Raw genomic sequence first — 18205 nt, forward strand, 5'->3', positions numbered from 1 at the left:
AGGGACGCTCTGTCCTTTAAATGGTACAGTCCCCTTCTTATTTACCTTCCCCTTACTCACAAAGGAGAGGTGTGTGGGGTTTTTTAATCCCAGTGCTCAGGTTTTATGTAGTATGGAAATTTGTGGAAGACCTAGTGAAATAGTGCTCTTAAAATCCAACTAGGATTGGAAAAGCAATGAGAAGCATTGGCAGAGCTGGGTGGGGAGCCCAGGACTGGAATAGCGGGGGGCTGCAGGGCAGGCCTGAGGGCCACTGGCAGAGCCGTGAAATAGATACTTTGCCTTGCCCACAATATTCCTGATGGTTCACCCAAGAGTCATGCACAACTCCATTGCCCTTTTGTTACTGTCTTTTTGGGATTGCCTCTCGCTCTAACTAAAAATTGCACACATCATTGCTTACATAGGCCTAGCAATCCACCTAATGGAGAGACAGTAGCATATTAAACAGCTGCCTGTGATTTGTGTAGGCAGCAGCAAGGGGCACCAGAGATTTCTCTGCCTGCAGCAAATGGGCATGCTTTAGGCCTGACTTTAAATTACACATGCACCAGTAGAAATCAGGCTTTTCCAGTTATCCATGTTTCTTCAAAATCTGCAAGGTTCTGCCCACTGATGCCTAGAACATTCCCTGAAATTTTGGAATTGGTCAGCTGGGGTGTTCATAAGTTAGCATTTCCCTTTTGTAGTGCAATAATATTGAGTTTACTAGCAATAAGTGTTCTTCAGTTTCATGCCACTAAAGTGTGCAGAGAGAACAAGATAACCAGGACCCAGGCATGTGGAATTTGAGAAGTTTATTATGGGGAATGTTACAAGCTTTGACCAACTACTGTTCTCAGTCTGAGTGTGGAACCAGGGTCATGTGTGGTCTTATAGATAGACTCATAGACTTTAAGACTTTAAGGTCAGAAGGGACCAATATGGTCATCTAGTCTGACCTCCCGCATGATGCAGGCCACAAAAGCTGACCCACCCACAACAGAATCTTCCAGCCTGCGACCCCTGCCCTATGCTGCGGAGGAAGGCGAAAAACCTCCAGGGCCTCTGCCAATCTACCCTGGAGGAAAATTCCTTCCCGACCCCAAATATGGCGATCAGCAGAACCCCGAGCATACAGGCAAGATTCTACAGCCGGACCCTCATTTTACCCGCGATGGCACGTTAATGCCTAATTGACTAAAATCACGTTATCCCTTCAAACCATTCCCTCCATAAATTTATCAAGCCTAATCTTGAAGCCAGAAAGGTCTTTCGCCCCCACCGTTTCCCTCGGAAGGCTGTTCCAAAATTTCACCCCTCTGACGGTTAGAAACCTTCTTCTAATTTCAAGCCTAGATCTGGAGGGAGTTCATGGAGGGGATATACACACTAGGTTTGAATCTAGCCAAGTTACCTACTACACAGTCACAGCGTGCAGTCAGTCAGATTGTAAGTGTAACATTTACTAACAGTCTATAGTTAGAGGGAAATAAGCTGTCTGGCTTCTTTTCTCAGTTCACATTCCACGTTTGTCCTGTGAAGAAGAAAAAACAGAGTAAAAACCATGAGTGATTGTAACAGGGTGATGCTCTGTCCATCCTCTGATGCTCCAGAAACTGCTCAGACCCACTTTCTTTTAGCGTTCAGTCTGTATTTTATTCCAAACCCTTCCACCAACACTAGTACAGGGCAACATCACAGTTTTTAATCCTACATCTTTCAATCCATCTTTACCAGGGCCCTAGGAGAAAGAGATTTCCTTGTCTTGGGAACTCTTTCAGCCTGGACTCAGCTAGCCAAGTCATCCTTTCCTTGTAGCACTTCCTTCCTGTCTTATCAGGTTAGCCAGCTGAGGTCTAATTTGTTTCTTACCTCCCCAGCCTCTCCTTCTGATTGGCTAATTGCACTAGCAGCTGTCCCTGGGGGAACGAATCGAGGCTAAAGCCATGAGGGTCCCTCCGGTCAGACCTCAGCACTCTGTCATAGCAATGAAAAGGGGGAGTCTGCGCCAAAAAGAGCCCAATTTTCTCCCCAGAAAATGTCACTCTGTACAGCTAAACAGGCTAGTCCTGAAAGGGGGGTTCTATTAATTACATGAAACATCAGCCTGTTTGGGCCCACGCAGAGCAATCCTACATCACCACCTATGCGCTCTCCTTCACTACTGTAACTCTGTCGACTTCATGGGAGTTACTCTTGATTTATGCTGGAGCGAGAGAGATCAGAATCTGCCCCATTGGCTTTAATGGGAATTCTAGTTGTGCCAGGAGGGAAAAAATCCACACTTAATCCCACTTCCTTTTGTTTCTTGCTCTACAAACCACTGCAGCTGTAGAATTCAGCACAGAGATTTTCACCGTGTTTTAGACAATTTCATGCCCTGCATGTTTCACTTTTCCATGAAGCTCCCTGAAGTGGCTGTTACAGGATCAGCACCGTGAGACATTTCAAATCCTGAATATGCAAGTGTTCCGATCCTAGAGTCACCTTCAGCTGATGTGTGGGATTTTCAAAAGTGCCTCAGCAGTACACTGCCCACTGACTTTCAATAGCACGTGTGCTCCTAAGTCATTTAGTTGCTTTTGAAAATGATGGGCCCATTTTCTGCTCAGCAATAGGTTTATTTTCACTGTAAAAAGGATTCATTTCAAAGCCCAACATCTGCAAAATCTTGTATATTTTTCCAGTGACCTGGGCTCATTTCCAAATACCTTACAAACTGTCTCAGAGCATTTTGGATTTGAAACAGCTCTTCCTTTCATTTAACTACATCTCTGCATGCCACCGACTCTCTCCTCCCCGCACCTTCCCCTCTCCCCACTCTTATCGCTCTCTATGTAGAGTATCACTCACATGTTGCTCTAATCGCTGCAGACTTGCAGCTGCTTTCCGGGTGAGATGTCTGACCACAGGCTGTGCTGCACTCAGCAAGACGTGTTTGCCTGGAAAAGAAAAAACCCAAATATCACATTCTATCAAACCACTGCTGTAACCGCCACATAAATGTCCCCTGCCCCAATTACAGAGTATTTCCAACTCACAAACACCTTTGAGAAGTTGAAGCCTGTGTGATGCTGCCCAGGGGTATCCCCAACACCACCAGCCCCTGGCAAGACAAGCACTACCTTCCAGGCCCTGCTCTCTTTATTGGTTAATGAGAGATACACTCCAACCCTTGAGCCATCCAAGCATCCACCAGCAATGCTAAGCCCCTGATCCACTGGACACTGTCAGCTTCTCCAGATCTGCCGTTCCCAACGAGCAGCACAGCACAGCGGGTCAGTCACACCGTAGAACACAGCTCTGCTTTACACATAGCACTTAGATTTGTTTACAGAGAAAGTGGTGGTTTTTTTAATCTCTGCTCTTTGTTTAAGTGATAAAAAGCAGAAATTTTGGAAACAAAGTGTGACATATAAAATAAAATCATAACATGCATTCTAGAGCCTATACTTTACTTGTCATGTCAGATAGCGCAAAAACTCACTCCAAATCCTTCCAGTGTATTACAGCCAACCTAGGCTGTGATTTTCCATTCATGATACAAGTATGCTGACCTCTTGCCTCCTCGGTGGAAAGATGCAGAGTTTGTTTCTGTCCCTACAGCTGTAGTTTAAAAAAAAAAAAAAATTCCATTGTCTTCACTAGAGACTTTGCAATCACTTGATTAGCATTTTGCTCAGACTGTAAATAGGTGTTCATTCTGAAGTATACAATACTCAATTTAAATTTAGACAGACCAATAGATAAACATTTTCTGGCTGAAAGAAACTTGCTTATCCACTGCTGGTAGGTGCACCCAACTCACAGAACTTAAAACATAATTTTCATTATATATACATAGGTCCTTACATATTAAGCACACATACATTTTGCAATGATTATGATGGCCAGTGTGACACAAGATTTCAGTAGAGATCTTGCATCAGACTCTGACAAAGTACTATGTAAACACCAGGCCCAGGGGGATCCCTGTAACACTTATGCATCCCTGTGTCTTCCACCAGTTGGCACCAAGAGTTCCCCTGGCTCACAGCCTCCCTTGTTTCAGAATGACCTGTCTTCACAGCTTATCTATAAACTCATGGGCAGAATCTGACATGTTCAGTAAGTCACTAAATATTTGATGAAACTCTCTTGAAATCTCCCCATTTTGGATTGATCCCTTCCCAAGGCAGAGCTACAACATACCACGCAGTGTCTGGTGAGTTCCAGTGAGTCCACTGGCCGCACCTGGGAGGGACATGGGGCTAACATCCAACACACAGGCTGGTTGTGGCCCTTTGTCAATTGTGGTAAGGTACCAGCAGCAAAGTGCAAATAAACATCACCCAGTTTAGTGGAAATAGACAAGGATCTCAGCCAGGCCTCCTACCTCTTTTATAGTAACTGTAGATCAGCACTGAAGCTGGTTTGATGTTGGACACAGGAAGTTCTTGCTCAGCTGAGAAAGATAAACTGATATTCTTCTGAGAGACCTGGGAATGGGAGGACAGTGGATAGCATTAGATGTTTTCTTTTAATATCAATTTCTCTTCACTAAAGACCTACTGACGTGGATTCCAAATACATAGGGCTCTCATCTTGCACGACAGAGGTGAGAGCCCAGAGAGTCCCTGTTCATCTGATCAGTTTCTTTACAGTTGTCTTGTTAAGATTTTTGGCCCTGAAACTAAAAATTTTCAAAAGGCATCAGTTTAAAGCTTGTAGACATATATAACACCAGAGGGAAAAATCTCTCTTTGAATTTATGTTCTCCATGTAGAAGGGGACACAGTTGTTCTTGGTTTCCACCCTGCATCATCACACAATCATCCTGAAGCTTTAAACAAGGAAATGGGAAAGAGGATCCATTATTAACAAGCATTAAATATAAGAGGCATCCCAGATCCTGCAGAAATGCCCATGTGAATGGCACTGGAATGGGTTACCTATGGAGGTGGTGGAATCTCCTTCCTTAGAGGTTTTTAAGGTCAGGCTTGACAAAGCCCTGGCTGGAATGATTTAGTTGGGGTTGGTCCTGCTTCGAGCAGGGGGTTGGACTAGATGACCTCCTGAGGTCCCTTCCAACCCTGATATTATGATTCACCACTTCTATTCCTGTGAAACAACAGTGGCATCTAGTGGTTAAAGTGGGAACTGCAAAATAATCACTGGAGGCAAATTTTCAAACGTATTTTAATACCTAGATACCTATAAAATCTGTCTCTTGGTTGTGTGTGTGTGTGTGTGTGTGTGTGTGTGTGTGTGTGTGTGTGTGTCCCCTAAGTGGGTTACTGGTTGTATGGAATGAAGGGGATGGCAATGTGTCCTGAGCCAAGTGGACTCCAGTGAATGCCCTCATGGCTCAGAACGCTGGTTGGCTGGCCTGGTCCTTTCCTTTTATCCAGCCCAGGGTATAACAGCCTGTAACCCCCTCTGCTCCTGGGGTGGTTTATTCACGTCACTCCCATCCTTTACCTTCTACCAGGATGATCTGAAGGGATGAAGCCTGAGAGCATCTTGCCATCAACAATGGCCATACTGGAGCTATTGCACGTCCTGGCATAACTGAAATGAGAGAGACTGGATCAGTCTGGACCACGAAGGAGGAGGAAACGTTCTGCTCCAGAGCACGAATAGCCTGTGAAGATCTTTCTGATTTACCTGTTACACTGTGATAACTTAATGACATGGAGGAGAGAGAGAGAGGGTAGCCAAGGGCCCCCTGGAGGGACAGGGCTTGAGTGGAGGCCTCTTAATACAGTGCCTGGTTTCTATGGTGCTGGTGCTCTATAAACACCTAGAGACAGAAAGGGTTTTGCCAGGAAGCACAGCAAGTTCCATGCAGGGTGAGGGAGCTAATGTTCCAAGTGTTTCACTAGGACCATAGTACAAGGACATGATCCAAAATTATTGGACTTTGTTATCTGGGGGCTTGTGATGGGTTGGATTAGGCCCAAGGCCCCCTGCTGGAGGCCTCAGGGTTTGCCACACCCATCCCAGGAAAGGAGCTGTGGAGAGATCCTCCAAGCGGCTTAGAGTGGTTGTGCGGAAGCAACCAATCAGAGGGGGTGCTAGAACAGCCAATCAGGGGCCGGGAGGGCCATATAAAAGGAGCTGCAGAACAGATCAGCAGTTAGTTACTGTTTGGAGCTGGAGAAGAAAGGTCTGTGTGCCTGGCTGAAGAGCAGCAGGCGCACAGACAGCTAAGTGAGGGCAGGGACTGGGGCAGCAAGAGGCTCCTGGCTGGCTGCTAGGACTGAGCCAAAGACAATTTGCTAGTAGGGACCGGGGGAGCAAAGAAGGAGCTCCTGGCTGGATGCTGGGACTGAGCCCGGCCATAGGAAGGTCGTGTCTCCAGGGACGAAGCGCTGGGAATATGGCCCCATACCAGGGCTGGGACAACTTAACGACTGAGCCCAAGGAGGGCTAAAGGGGTGCAGGGAGTAAAGGTGAATCATCCCCATTATAAAACAGCACTAACACTGTACCCAGCTATTTAGTGTATATATATATATGCACTGCAGGGCATTGTTGGATGAATCAGAAATGCTTAGTTGTGTATCACAGGCTCTATACTGCTAACATCTAGTGGAGAATCTCCTTTTACTCCAGTCATTGAGGCCCAGATTTCTGGGGTAGGAGAAGCCAAGTCCTATGCACACAGTCATAGTGCTGCCCTGAGGGGCCATGCAGTTCAGCAGAGTGACAACAGGGAAGTCCTTGGGTGCCCCAGATTTGTAACAATATTTATAATCAGTAATCCTGTTTTTACACCCTCCTCTCCCCCATTTCGCAGTTGGCTGGTTCTTGTCATCCAGGGAGCTGGGGCAATGGTGGGAAGTGACCTGACTGAAAGGAGCAGATCAAACATTGCTGCAAGGCAGCTGTGCAGGAAGCATTCACTGTCGGCAGAGAGAGATTGAACCCAGATGTCTTTTGGGGCACGAGGATCTTGTATCTCAGGATTGTCGATAACAAAGGGAAAATAATCCTGACAATAAAATCTCAATCACTCCCATCCTGCATCTAACACTGTGACAGTTCTCAAACACCTTTCGGACAGATCTGCCTCTGTCCTCTCTTTTCCACATTAAGTTCAGATCCAGATTCAATTTTGACTCCTACTACAGCACAGAGACTCCTCCTGGCAGATGATTGTATCTGCAATGGAGACACAATCCATTGTAGTTAATGTCCCCCAGAAACCTCACTGCCTGGGAAAGAGGAAAACCAAAAAGAGCGCAATAGGATGTAATTGGCATAAATTTCACTTGGAAATGCATCTACTTCTCTGAGCAGGATGATTGAAAATGATGCTGCCATCATGGAGACAACTTACAATGGAGTGACTCATTTGCTCTGGACAGACAGCAGTGGGAAAAATGGGTTACCTCATGTACCACTCGGAGATTCTAAAGCTAAAAAAATAAATCTACTCTTCTGAGTGCAGAATTGATCTGAAGAGGCTTAAGAAAAAGAGTTCCTTCAAAACAGTGAAGGAAACACAGGAACAGGATACATGAAAGAAAGAATGAAACAAAAAGCCTAAGAAACAATGAAACAAAGAACAAAAGAAACAAAGAAAGAATGAATGTACCAAAGAAAAAAAAGAGGCAAACACAAGAATGGTTCATTACTGAGTGGAGCTGCCCCACAGTGAGGGGCAGTGGGCTGGGGATCTTTGAGCTGCACATAGGGTTTGACTACACTTACACGTTATAGCGCTCTAACTTGCTGGCTCAGGGGTGTGAAAAATCACCTCCCTGAGCGCAGCAAGTCAGAGCGCTTTAAAGCGCTAGTGTAAACAGTTATCCCTCCAGGGGGAGGGATAGCTCAGTGGTTTGAGCATTGGCCTGCTAAACCTAGGGTTGTGAGCTCAATCCTTGAGTGGGCCATTTAGGGATCTGGGACAAAAATCTGTATGGGGATTGGTCCTGCTTTGAGCAGGGGGTTGGACTAGATGACCTCCTGAGGTCCCTTCCAACCCTCATATTCTATGATTCCAAGCGCTGGGAGCACGTGGAGGTGGATTACCAGGAGCACTGGGAGAGCTCTCTCCCAGCGCTTGCGCGCAACCACACTCGCACTTCAAAGCGCTGCCCCAGGAGCGTTCCCGCGGCAGCGCTTTGAAGTTTCCAGTGTTGCCATGCCCATAGACACAGCCATTGCCATTAACATACAGGGAACATCAGGCAGGGCAGTCTGCTGAAGCAGCAGGCGGTTTTTGCTGTCCACTTGCAAGCTCCTTTTGAAGGATTTGCTGGAGTGGATTTTGATGGAGTTTTGGCTGTCCTTGGTCCTTAGTGTGAATGTAATATTAGGGGCAGTGCAATATAACAGGCATTCACAGTGTTTTGCGAGAGTCCTAGCTACCAGTTCACACCAAGGGTTTGTTTTACGTGGGGGTATTCTGAGCATATCATGTTAGCTGGGAACTGAGGGAGACACTGTAGATTCCCTCCCTTTGCTGCCCTCCCTGCTGGTTCTAGTCTCAGCAGTACAGAATTTGGAGAGATGCCCTTACCTTCTGTGCAGAGGAGGGAGCTCTGGGTCACCTCCTTTTTGATGCATTCAGGCTGCTCAGCACAAAGGGGGGGCGGGGGGAGACACAAGCAGATGTGACTTCATGAAATGCTAAACATGGTGTTCTGGTCTACCCTGGCCTTGGTGCTCCCTATGGGGGGCTATAGTAACCTGCAGATTACACGCACAGCAAGTGGTGTTATGGTGGGGGAGGGGACTAGAAGAACTGGCTGAGAGGAACATTTGCCCATAGCTTAGCAGGCAGGGGTCAGGCATGCCCATTCTTCTGATGCCAACCCCCTCACTGCTCCGTGATTGGAGCCTGCAAGGTCCCCTACTGACCATGTTTGTCACATTTACCAAGCACTGGGTCTCCTCAGGAGTCGTCGTCTTGGGGTCTACCTTAAACCCCAGCTTTATTTGTCCCCAGCTAAGCAGATTTCAGCATAGGTAGTATCCCTGTGTGCAGTTCCTGCTGTGTGCAAGGTCTTGTGCTAGGCCAGAGGGGTTAAGCCCAACCTTGTCCTGTACTCTCTCATGGCCTCACCAGAGCAAAATAAACACTCCATGACAGTTCTCAGAGATAACCTAGTGTCCTGGCCTTGATCTGGCCACATGTATGTGTACACCTTAGCAAGGAAGCAACTGGGAATGGCTGGGGACCGGCAGAGCAAAAATGTCCTGATTACAGGATAAGACATGGTGGAGCAAGATATATAAAGGGTATTTTTTTCTTTTTTGAGTGGCTGGGTATTTACAGTTTCAGAAGCCGTAGATTAGCTGGGTATTTACAGGCTAAAAGTCACACAATGACTTGGGGGTATCTACAGGGACAAATTCAGTGGGATAGCGATGTCGGGGTTAAATGTCAAGAAGTTGCAAGGGCCAAGGTCCACAAGGGTATTTAGGCACCTTTAAGGATCTGGGTAAAGTATTTTATAGGAGTAAGTGCTGGGTGGTGACTGGGAATTTAACAGGGATGGGAGTGGCTGAGTGGTTATATCCATGAGAGATACATGATCATTGCTTCTTCCTCTACAAAGGGCTTGGCTACACTCGGGACTTCACAGCGCTGTATGTACTCCACCTCTCCGAGGGGATTAGCTTGCAGCGCTGCGAGCGAGTGTGCAGCACTGCAGGCACTGATTACACTGGCGCTGTACAGCGCTGTACTCGCTGTGCTCAGGGGGGTGTTTTTTCACACCCCTGAACGCAGCAAGTTGCAGCGCTGTACAGCGCCAGTGTAGCCAAAGCCTAAGTGCAACAGTGGTGTAACCTGAATAAAGCCCCAACAGCATGAGCCATTTATAACTCAGACTGGACAGAGCACTGGAGTATAGAGCTGAGTCAATGATTTATATTTTGGTTCAGTGACCAAACTGAAAATCTGGGGGAAAAAATTAGTTTCAAACTGAACCAGAAGTTTTGTTTTTTCTCTATGAAATGAAATGTCAAAATGAAATGGTGACATTTTCTAAACAAAATGTCAATGCGAAACTACATTTTCAAAATAAAATGTCTAAACAGTTCAGTTCAAACATGCTGCTGTCACTGCTTCATCGTTCACCGTGCCGCTGGCTGCTTCATTGTCAGTCACTAGGCCACTGGCCTCTGCCTGCATCATTGTTCACGCCACCCCTGTGCCACTTTACTGCAACCTCTGCAATGCCTTGATGTCCCATCACTTAACACAGCTCTCAGTGATTTCAGCAGTTAGAAGAGCAGCCTTGCTACTAAAGCAGATTGGTCACTCTCTTGCACTGGAGATACTGCCCCACAGCAGGTCTAAGCTTAGCACATACACCTGGGTATCAGCAACTTTAGCTCTAGTGATCTGTAACAAAACAAAAGACTCCCAAGTGAGTACAATCAGCTTAGTTATATTAAACAGAAGAGAGTAAAAGGGGACTCCTTGGGCACAGCAGAGTGTCTATATCCCCTCTCTACTAGCTTTTGGCACACCTGCCACCTGTATAGTGAATGCACTTTAGTTGAGGGTGACCCCTCTCAATCAGGGCAGGCCAAGCACAGTTGTGATGCCCCCACTCACACAACAAGGACAACAACCTTTCCTCAGCCCTGCACCCAACACCAAAGTAACCTGCAATCCTACACCAGCCAAAAGTGGTCATTTGGGCAAAGCCACGCCAACACGCTGCACATCTTGGCCCAATAGGCGTGTCTATGCAAACAGGGTTGGTTCCTGAAGTCTCTTCCCCCAGCTCATCACTAGATGTCAGTGAAGAGCTCATTCAGACTCGGTTTAAATCAGCTTCAGGAACCACATCTTGTAATTGTACTGAGCCCTTATCTGGTAACAGTTTATCTATATGCCTTTTCATTATCCCCCCCTTTTACCAGATGTGTCTCTGATCCCAATACCTGCGTTACCGCACCTTCTTCCCACTTCATCCCCCCTTGTAATTTCATACAAATACTCTCTACCCTAAACAGAAAAACCTGGAGGAGGGGCTGTCAGGAAACCAATATAGGCTGTAACACAATATGGACTAAAAGCTAAAACCCAGATAAGGCTAGTTCTGCTGGACTCAAGCTTCAGACAACCTTCCCTCCTCATTCCCTGCTTCTCATAGAAACGTCACTACTGCCTTACAAAAGACTAGGGTTGCCAACTTTCTAATCACACAATACCGAACACCTTTACCCTGCCCCTTCTCTGAGGTCCCGCCCCTCACTCACTCCATTCCCCCCCTCCCTCCGTCACTCGCTCTCCCCCACCCTCGCTTACTCACTCATTTTCACCGGGCTGGGGCAGGGGGTTGGGGTGTGAGAGGCGGTGAGAGATCCGGCTGGGGTTGCAAGCTCTGGGGTGGGGCTGGAGATGGGGGCTTTGGGGTGCAGGAGGAGGCTCTAGGCTGGGGATTGGGGCAGAGGGGTTTGGAGTGTGGGAGGGGGCTCCAGGCTGGGGCAGGGTGGAACACCTTTGGGCCCAGTATTTTTACCAGTGGATTATACTTCCTAACGGTAATAACAATACGGCGATGGAACAGACTGCCTCAGGAGGTTGTGGAAGCTTCTCCGCTGTAGGTTTTCAAAAGGAGGCTGGACAGCATCTGTCTTGGATGGTTTAGAAACAACAAATCCTGCATCTTAGTAGGGGGTTAGACTAGATGACCCTTGCGGTCCCTTCTAACCCTATGATTCTAGATCAGTGATTAAGGTAAATTGTTTCCCAAACAGGCATTCATGGAATTTAATAACCTCCCAAATGATGCTAACGCTTCTTTTTTAATTTGTGAGTCTTATCTTTCAGCCTTTGATAATGTTCTGCAAGCAAATGCTATGGATTTTTCACTCCCATCTTTACAAATGTGTGAAATGACAGGCCCAATTCCTCCAGGAGAGACGTCACAGGTTAGGTTAGATCTGGGGCTGTAGCTCAGTGGTAGAGCACATGGTTTGTATGTACGAGGCCCTGGGTTCATTCCCCAGCATCTCTAGGTACTTTGGGGGAGGGATAGCTCAGTGGTTTAAGCATTGGCCTACTAAACCCAGGGTTGTGAGTTCAATCCTTGAGGGGGTCATTTAGGGAACTGTGGTAAAAAAATCTGTCTGGGGATTGGTCCTGCTTTGAGCAGAGGGTTAGACTAGGTGACTTTCTGAGGTCCCTTCCAACCCTGATATTCTGTTACCATCTCCATCTAGTAATGGGCCTATACCATAGCTAGGATTTCTTTTGTTCCTCATATACTTAAAAAACTCCTTAGGGATCTGGGGCAAAATCAGTACTTGGTCCTGCTAGTGAAGGCAGGGCGCTGGACTCGATGACCTTTCAAGGTCCCTTCCAGTTCTAGGAGATAAATAATAAATAAATAAATGGAGATATCCTATTTATTTAATAATTTAAATTTAGGTTATGGGTAGAGCCCTGAGAAAATCTTGTTTTTTTTTTTTTTAAATTACAGCACTGTTACAGGTAAAGTAACAAATTTCACAGGATATACACAGAATGCCATCAGTGAAAGGTCACTGCTACATTCCTTTGTATAAAAGCAGACATTGAATCACCCCAAACTGCTGCGATTTCCCCTACAACGGAGTGACAGATGCAGGCATCCACGTGCAGTGTTACATCGAAACAGAAGTTCATGTGAGGCTACAGATTTTCCTGAGCATGAGACCAGAACGTACAGGTGCCCACTTTTACTTCCCTGCTGTAGGAAAAACTGCAGTACTAGGCTAATTCCACAATTTCTGCATAGTTGCGAATTTCTCAGGGCCCTAGTTAAGGAAAGCTCAGGATTACAATGTACCAATAGGCTGGAACTAGTTTCCTTTTCACTACCTCAAAAGTTTTATGTTTCTTTTCCGTCCAAACCCACTTTATAGTTTCTGCAATTAATGTTGGTAAATTTGGAATTAATCTTTCATAATAATTTAACACGGTCAGAAACAATCTAAGCTCTGAGACCGTCTATCGCACTGGAGTGTTCTCAACTGATTTTATATTCTCTTTTAATAGGTAAACCTTTTCTGCATCTACACAATGCCTCAAACAAGTAACCTGATTTTGAAAAAAAAGCACACTCATCTCTGTTAACTTTAAAACATATTTTTGTAATCTCTTTAGTGTCCCCTCTACATATTTTAAATGTTCCTCTGAAGTCCTCCCGGTTATTAATAAATCATCTAAATAACAGACACCACTATTTACCTCCTGCAGTGCCTGATCTGTTATTCATTGAAACAGAACAGGTGTGCTAGCTACCCCATAGGGTAATCTTTCATACCTAAATACCCCTTTTGTGGACAGAAATTTTTTTGCATCTGGCTACATTGCCATCTGCTGGTATGCTTGGGACAAGTCTAGTTTATTCAACTTCATTCCCTCTGTCAGTTTTGCAAATAAATCTTGTGGTTTAGGAAGTAGATACTTGTCCATCTCCAGCCAGGGGTTTATAGTGACTATATAATCCCTAGAAATTCTTACACTACCATCACCTTTTGGGATACACACAATTGGTACAGTTCTTTCACTGGACTCCATAGAGAAATTATACTCTGCTTTTGCAAGTCATCCAGTTGCTTTTTCGGTGGGCTCTCACAGAGCATATGGCACAGGTGTAGCCTTCAGAAATTTAGGAATGGCCTTGGCTTTGCTGGTGTATGTCTTTAACCAAACCCGTATCTGTACTAATGACAGCTTTATATTGGTCTTTCAATGCCCCCGCTCTGTCTGGCAGATGATGTACCACAATCCAATTTAATCTTGCATAACCAATCTCTGCCCATTATTGGGGGGCCATTTCCTTCCATTACAACTAATTCTAATGGTGAACAGAAACCTTTATAAGTTACAGTGACAGGGAGACAGCTTAATACCCCTCTCTGCCCTTATTGCAATTCTGTAAAAGCACAATAGTTTCTTTTAATCTTACCTCAGATAACATTTTTTTTGTAAACTCCCTCAGAGATCATGGTCATTGTCACTCCTGTATCTCTCTCCATTATCAATATCACATCCTTTACCTTTACATTAACATAATACGGGTGATGACATCTGTTCATTCTCCACCATATACAGTTCTGTGAAATGGTACAGCTCACATATCCTTTCATCTGGAGACAATCTGCCTCCGAGCCCAACTCCTCCTAGTCACATAACTAGTTCCATGGCTCCTATCTGCAGTCATTGATGGCTTCCTCTCAGCATATCCTTTGCTGTTCTGTGGGGCACTGTGGCAAGCCCAGGTGACATTTTCCCTCTTACCGCACTTCTTGCAGTGCAGCTTACTAGAGAAATAGTGCTCCTGCTGGTGTGATATCCCTAAACCATGGAAACACGGCGCCCTCTGTTTTATCTGGAACCCATGAGAGGTGCTGACCTGTGTCATCATCTTCTTCCTCCCCTGCTGAGTCCCTTTTTTCCAGGCCTGGCATGATGGGGAGAGTTTATTTTCAAATTTTGGTGTATTTTTCTTTATGGAGTCAAACAACAGAACAGTCTCCACAGCTCCCTCTAGTAGCAGGTGTCAATTCAGGGCAACTGCACCTCCCCTTAGGGGTTCAGCAAGGGCAACCACTCTATGGGGTAGTAAGAAATTTTTTCTTTAAAATACCAAGGAAATTAACTGTCCCAAACCTTCATTAATACAGAGTTAGGTTTACTCAGTGCTCCTAATGCCCTTCAGAATGTGGAGAAGTGGGTAACCTTAAACCTCTGAAAACAAGGAAATAAAAAGTGAAGGTACAAACCATTTCTGCAATGCAACCTTTACTCTACCCTCTTTGAGTGATACTCCAACATGCCAATAACACACTGCCCTTACAGATACTACAGACACTCTGGGAACAGAGCACATAAGCACTGTAGGGCAAAGTCTAGCACCTACCCTTTGCTAAGGCAAAACTCAAGTTTAGATCAGTCGTAGCAAACAGCAGCTACCTACACACAAATACTGACCACCCCAGATTTGCAAAATGTTACCACCTCTTCACCCTTGCCCTGAGGATTCCTTCTGAGCCATTGCCTTCACTGACTCCTCACTAAGGCATGGAGACTAGTCATGTAGACCACCAGACGGCTGACAATCCCCATGGCAAGACACCCCCCCGGAACTCCCTACTGACAAAGCCTACAGAACTCAATGCTGAAATGAGGAATGTTTGATCCCTCAAAGTACAGGTGCAACTCTCCTCATACCACAGTGGCAGTGCAGCCAATTTGCTCCAACTGCTCCACCATTCAATACAGTTAAACCTAACACCTAAGGCAGCTGGTGTGCATGCAAATAAATGGTGCAACTCAAACCACTGGAACACAACATAACACAATGGCATGTTCTCTTAGTCATTCCTCATGTCTATTTATTATGGCATTATCTTTACTGAACCACCTTATCTCTTATTCCAAAAGGTAAACAGAGAAACTTGTATCTGTCCCAGAGTGTATTAAAAGTGCAAAATTCAAATGACTCATTATCTAAAGTGACTTACCAATATCCATCTTTCTTATCTAGCATAATGAATATGCTTTTACCAGCTAGTCAGCAACGGACATCTACTGGTGTGGGGATACAGTAATGCTGTCTCAATATAGTCTTATTAAGGCATCGGGGATCCAAACAAATCCTAATCTTCCCATACTTTGTCTCAGTTATGATTAAACTGCTAACCCATGGAGTGGGTGAGTTCACTTTGGCTATGACTCTTTCCTTTTCTAACTGTCTGAGTGAATTTCTGAGTCTCTGTCACTGCAAAGGGTGTAGTTCTGCAGCCATGCATGACAATGGTGACTGATCGGTCTGTATATATGGGATGCTTCCCACAGAACTCTCCTAGTCCCCTGAAGAATTCCAGGTGTTGTGCAATCAATTCTTCTTTAGTGCTGGGTGCTTTGGTATGCAGCATACCCACATACATATTAGATGTACCTGTATGCAAGCTTCTCTGCCTATCAGTAGTGTTGTAAATGCCTTAGCGATTAAGTCTTCATCACTAAGGTGAAGTCTTCAATTGAAGACTGACCTTAGCTTTAACAGTTGCCACTCTTAAGGTGACTTCCCCTTAAGAGTATATTCTGGAATCACCATATGCTATAAGCACAACATCAGACTGCTTTATCTGGATGGGACCTGCTATCTTTCTCAAACGGTGAATTAGAAAACATTTAGCTTCCACCCCAATATTAAGATTAAACTCTGCAAATAGAATAGGGATTTAATTTTCCACATTTGTGACATGTTTTTCCATAGGCTGTCTGTCATACCACAGTGTGTACAGAAATTTTGTGTGAGTGGTTGGTGTGTCTGCTTTGCTCTGACTCACCAGCAGCTGGGCCCTCCCCATGATGCCCTGAGTATTCTTTTGTATAACAGCCTCTACAAACTTGTCAGTATGTGGCCAAGCCGGGATCTCTATTTTGTGTCTTTGTGGCTTGTGAGGCTCCGCAAATGCCTATTGCTTTCTGCAAGCCCAAATCAGGTTTCCACTTTCCTCAACAACCTTTCCTTTAGCCCTTTATCAGTGACACTGAACACAATACTGTATCTGAGAATATCATTTTCAGTATTTCCAAACTCTCAATTTCTTGCTTTTTGCCTCAGCTCTATGGCATACTTGTCTATCTGCTCTTCCCCTAAGTGTAGGTGAGACCACTACAGAATTGGTACCGTTCAAAAGACAACATTTTTCTTACGGCTGCCATAGTTTCTAAGCACTGTTAAGATCTCATCCAAAACTAAAGCATTTTCAGCTGGTTGCTGTAAGAATGTTATAAACTTCCAGAGCTTCCTCTCCCACTGTGTGCAGTAAAATGGCTACTTTTATGCCCTGTTCTTTTTTATCTGCTCCTGAGGTTTTCATACAGATCTGGAAGGTTTGTTCCCATCTCCTTCAATTTTCAGCAAGATCACAAAAGAAAGATAAAGGTGGGGTTGGCTCGCAATCCTCCCTGCTCAGGATTTTTTTTAAATACTATTTTCTAGTTTAACTGCTTTAATTTTGCCTTCACTTTTGTGTACTCACTGTGTCTTTATTCTCTGTGCCTCCTGTTTGGTTTCTGCTGGTTTGTGCATTGCAGCTTCTTGTCTGTGTGTGTGGCAGTTTGCACCATTTACTGACACGCTGTGTCCTGGCAAAAACAGCTACTTCCTGCAGCCTGGGGTCACTGCTAACGCCAGACAGCGCTGCTTGCACAGCCGCAGCTGCGAGTGTCACTGTCTTTGTGAGCGCGCTGCAGCCCGTGTAGTGCAGGAAGCCAGAGTGAGACCAGACACATGTACCTTGTTACTATAGACATAACAAGATGGCTCCTGCAGACGGAGCAGGCAGCCGCCGAGTGTCTCTGCCTCACGTGAGAGCTCCCTGGCAAGGGGAGGACATGGCAGCATGACACGTTTTAAAGAGACAGCACCACAATATACAACAGTCACAGGTCTCGTTCACACACACCGCTGTGGGCACAGACTACAGAACAGTCACCATGAAATACGCAGTACAAGATGTTGAACACGCACAAGAGAGGAAGGATTTCACAGCGAACTCTGTATATACTCCACTGGCCAAGGGAGATTGCACCCAGCCCCAGTGACTGGATGATGGGACGTGACAGGTTCCCCTCGCAGCCACTCTTAGCTGTACCCGGTTGGGAGGTGGGGGCTAGGAGCTCTGATGTTTCTGCTTCAGAGACGCCAGAGATAATGGTATGGTGGGACTCGAGAAGGTGGTTGCGGTATCTTCTCCAATTGGCTATAATAACAGCTCCACTCACTACAGAGGAGAAATAACAGTATACATTTTTTGAGCTCTGTTCGTGCTTCCTTGTACTTGACTACAGCGTGTCAGGTCAGGGAGCAAAGGGTATGTTGCACACTACACATGGAGCAGGGCTGGGGGTTCGGTTCAGGAAGGAAGGAATGCATTTCATCTGGGTGGGAGGAGGGACAGAGCATTCAGAAGCTGTGTGTTAAAGGACACGTGACATCCTTTTGGCAGGATGCATGGAAGTGCAGCAAATTCTGGGACACAAGTATAATTTCAGCATGACTCCCAGTGCTTTCGGAGAGAAAACGGGTTCACAGTAATGTGGGAGGTTTAATTCTGAGGCTTTTTCTAGCAATCCAGAGTTACACTAAGGAAGGAAAGCTATGCACCATTTTGCTTCTCTGACAAAGCCTGGTAGATTTCACATGCTAACCTCTCTCTTTCAACTCAGCTTGCTACAGAAGACTGTAACATCTACTAATCTGCCTCT

At 45.6% G+C, this 18205-nt stretch overlaps 1 protein-coding gene and 1 long non-coding RNA gene across 3 annotated transcripts in view; both read right to left on the reverse strand.

Annotated features, from left to right (window-relative positions):
- Nucleotides 1-18205, reverse strand: part of LOC135873059 (alpha-2-macroglobulin-like) — a 1316454-nt gene that overhangs the window by 722502 nt on the left and 575747 nt on the right. The window lies entirely within an intron of this gene.
- LOC135873066 (uncharacterized) lies at nucleotides 1137-17262 on the reverse strand. Of its 2 annotated transcripts, XR_010561069.1 has the most exons (6): nucleotides 16978-17262; nucleotides 5443-5532; nucleotides 4358-4460; nucleotides 3470-3588; nucleotides 2836-2924; nucleotides 1137-1516 (listed from the first exon to the last, which is right to left on the reverse strand). It is a non-coding gene; the product is annotated as an uncharacterized LOC135873066 (long non-coding RNA). The 2 variants fall into 2 exon arrangements; XR_010561070.1 differs by lacking the exon at nucleotides 5443-5532.

This window comes from Emys orbicularis, chromosome 1 (assembly GCF_028017835.1).
Source record: "Emys orbicularis isolate rEmyOrb1 chromosome 1, rEmyOrb1.hap1, whole genome shotgun sequence".
NCBI classification, from domain to species: Eukaryota; Metazoa; Chordata; order Testudines; family Emydidae; genus Emys; species Emys orbicularis.